Source organism: Eptatretus burgeri, chromosome 11 (assembly GCF_056783735.1).
Source record: "Eptatretus burgeri isolate ZD-2024b chromosome 11, Ebu_testis_v1, whole genome shotgun sequence".
Lineage (NCBI taxonomy): Eukaryota > Metazoa > Chordata > Myxini > Myxiniformes > Myxinidae > Eptatretus > Eptatretus burgeri.
Window position 1 is genome coordinate 22,493,037 of NC_140971.1, and position 4,144 is coordinate 22,497,180.

Here is a 4,144-nt window from a genome sequence, read left to right on the forward strand (position 1 = left end):
ACCTACCGGCACTCTTGCTCCACAAACCCGCTCACTGCTTCCTTCCGGTTTGATGGAAGACGGTGCAGTTCCCCAAGTGTTAATTTGCAGTCGGGATGTTGCGGGTAAAGACGCACACTCACTCGTCTCAAGAGCGCTTTGGCATTTTTCTTCCTCAGGGAGCCTTCCCCGCTTCACGACCTGGCGTGATGATGTTACACAAAGACCTTGGACCCCGTTGAGGCCGCCACCGCGTCTTCTGGAATTGAGGAACCCAGAAACGCATGGTGACGCGGACTCCTCGGAACGATGCAGCACAGCTTCAGAGAACCCCGAGTGTACCTCGGCCCGGGCTCGAAAGGGCCATGACGTTGTCGTGCACAGCAGAGTGTGTCCAACGGGGCCGAACGCACATCTCGGCTCCTCGACGCCCACCCGCTCCTGGTGCATCTCCCGGAGGGCCACTTCAGCCGCTCGTGTGACCGAGCCGTCGAACCACGTGGCCTCGCACCGCGAGCTCGCGCCACTCGGTCTCGCGGTCGCGCGACTCGGTCTCGCGCCCGAGCGCCGCGCTCGCTGGTCGGCCGACTTCGTGGACCGTCGCGGTTTGCAGGCGGCTTGGGCGGTCCTTTGTGCGAGCCTCCGTCGAGGAGAGCCGCCTGGCTGTACCGGCCGTCTGCTGGAGTCGTCCACCCGGATCTGGGTGTACTGTGACCTCGGCCAGGCTGGACCAGTGGGGCAGCGACTGTTGGACTTACTGAATCCACAGATGTGTTTGATTTTGTTCGTACCGGGACACGGCAGGGTGTTGGTGTTATAGACATTGATCAGTTTCATCAACCTATAATTCCAGCAATCTGTGTGTCTGTCTGTCTGTGTTGTCTGTGACCGCTGTTTCTCGACAACCGCTGGTCCGATCTAATTGAAACTTGCCAGGTATATTGCTGGGCCCTGAGGATGTGCCTTTTCAAGGTTTGATATTAATCGGACAAGTGCTTTCCCAAGTTATGGCCATTTATTTACCAAACCAATGACAAGACACGTTGCTGCAGAGGCGTGGCCGATGGGGAAAGGGCGCCATTTAGTTCCAGTGACGTAAGAGTGGCAATGGTCAATGGCAGTGAATGTCATGGGAGGGAAAGAGACAGGGAGGTAAACTTGATTTTAATTTGGATTTTAATTAACTCTGTGTGTGTGTAAGTATCAGAGCAGTTGTTACTTCAATGAAAGCGATAATTCGTGGAATGCATGTGAACATTCCGTACGGGCACGCACCACTTCCGGATCGTGTTGACTGACTGTATTCTAATAATTTCTCGATTTCTTATGCGCATTTATAGATAAACACAATGCCCCAATCCAGTCTTCGTTTATGAGAGCGAAGGAACGGCCTCTGTGGTTGTTTGAAAGTTTTTTGGGGGGGTTTGCACGTACGGCCACGCGAGAGCAAAGGAACGGCCTGTGTGGTTGTTTCTAACAAGCGGTCTGAAAGATTTTTTATATTATTTTTTGCACGTATGGCGAGGAATGTACGGACACGTACTACTCTATCTATATTCCAGGTGTGTGTGTGTGTGTGTGTGTGTGTGTGTGTGTGTGTGTGTGTGTGTGTGTGTGTGTGTGTGTGTGTGTGTGTGTGTGTCACCGCTGTTTCTCGACAACCACTGGTCCTATCTAATTGAAACTTGCCAGGTATATTGCTGGGGCCCTGTGGATGTGCCTTTTCAAGGTTTGATATTAATCGGACAAGTGGTTCCCAATTATGGCCATTTATTGACCAAACCAATGACAGGACACGGTGCTATGACGTCACAATTCTTCTTCTTCTTCGTTTGACATGATATCTCAATTGACCACACACGTACGGCCACGACGTTTATCACGTCACGCACGTTCGGGCACGCACTAGTCAATCTTCAATTCATGAACACACATCTTGGTGAAATCAACAGTTTTGTTTAGTGGTCATTGCAGTGGATGGATTCGATAATTTCCTTTGTACTATGAATATATTATTATTATTTATAAACATTTAATGAAGAAACCGAAGGTGGATGAAGGTCATGCTTTCACCCCCTGTGCGTCTGTGAGCAGGATATCTGAAAAAGTTCTGGACCGACGCGGACAAAACTTGGTGGACAGGTTGGGTGTGTGACGAAGAATTGAATTGATTTTGGTGAAGATCTGGATCAGAAGACGAGAATTATTTAATCGATTCTTCATAATTTGAGAGATCGGGTCAAAAACCATATACAGCAGAATATCTGAAAACGTTGTGGACAAATTGTGACAATGAGGTGGATGAGTTCGGCAGGTGACGAGAACAAGCCGATTAGATTTTAGTTCATGTCCGGATCCAGAACTAGCCTATCAGTGGGATACAAAACGTCAACTGTTTGGCCTGGTGGAGGTATGTGCTCCACTGAGTGCCATTCTCGGTTTAATTTGGGTTCAAGGTAGTTTATCCTCTGTGGGTTGGTTTTTGAAAACCTGTCGTGGGGACGTAAACAAAAATACATTTCCACTGAACCAAGGCTTCACCCATAAAATGACAGCTCGCTGACCTTATAAGACTAATTTGGTTCATCAGGCCAAGACCGGCATTGCCAATGGATGACCGTGCAGCCTCTAATTCAGCTCGTTTTCAAACTACCGTCGAACCGGCCAGTTTCATCGCACTCGGTGAAACTGGCCGGTAAGACGGTGGACGTTGCAACAAAATACTTACAGTCAACCGAAAGCACATGTACGTGTTTAGAGAGAGTTGGGTTCCCAGATCGAGATGTCCTGAATCCATCCTGGAACTCACAAACACATCACCATTCTGGAGGGAGGTTAAAATCAGCAATGAACCACAACAGGACAAACTCACAGCAGAGGTGATATGTGAACAGTGAAAGAATTTTGAAAAATAAAATTGGGAAGGGAGAGTGTTGGTGGAGATATAAAAAGAAGGAAATGTTATATGACTGATGCCTGAGTAAGCATAGCTGCTATGACAACAAGGGGCCATGAGGATCGGTAAGCTCTTGAAGTGGTTAAGCTGCGGGTGTCCATGGAGTAGTTGTTTTTCCCCTCATATCGACATGCGATGCAAAGACTGCAGTTTTAGTTACCACCTGTAAAGTAACACAGTGGGACTCCAGGAATGGTACCAAATATGTATCATCGTGTCAAACGAACATCCCATGAAACTGCTGACTGTTTATGACGTAGAAGGTGGATTGTCTCAATCATTTGTTACAAACTAAATAAACCAATTGCATCACAGATGGATTGCATTTGTCCAGAAGGAAGGCAGCCGAGGTCGTGGCTTTGCCTTTTGAGCAATCTAATTGAGGTTCGAATCTGGATACGATTTTAAAAATCTGATGGACATTAAAAACTCAGACTGATGCCTCACAGGGAAGGCCGGGTGGTGCAGTCATTGAGTGTGCCTTCCCTCCGATGGATGTTGAACTGGGTGTTCAGTCTGCTCTCAGCAGGACTCCACCAAGCAATATCGGCACATGGGACGCCCGAATAACGTCCATCCGAGGGACGGCACATCAATGACCCTGCTTGTGAAACACGAGGATGGCAGTTTATAGCTGGGTCGGGATTCAAACCCAGGGTAGAGGCACCCCCAGACACCCAACTTTCAAATTCTTCCTCCAACCGCCTCCATCAGGCAATGCAGTTACCTTTATGAGGTGCTCGGCTAACCTGGCCGATAACAGTAGACAAAGACAGCGTGACCTGGATAAATGGCCACCAGAGGTGAGGGGCTGGCTGGTAATAAGTGGGAGAGAGATATGTGTGTGTGTGTGTGTATATATATATATATATATATATATATATATATATATATATATATATATATATATATATATATATATATATATATATATGTATATATATATATATATGTATATATATATATATATATATGTATATATATGTATATATGTATATATATATATATATATATGTATATATGTGTATATATATATATATGTATATATATATATATATATATATATATATATATATATATATATATATATATATATATATATATATATATATATATATATATATATATATATATATATATATATATATATATATATATATATATATATATATATATATATATATATATATATATATATATATATATATA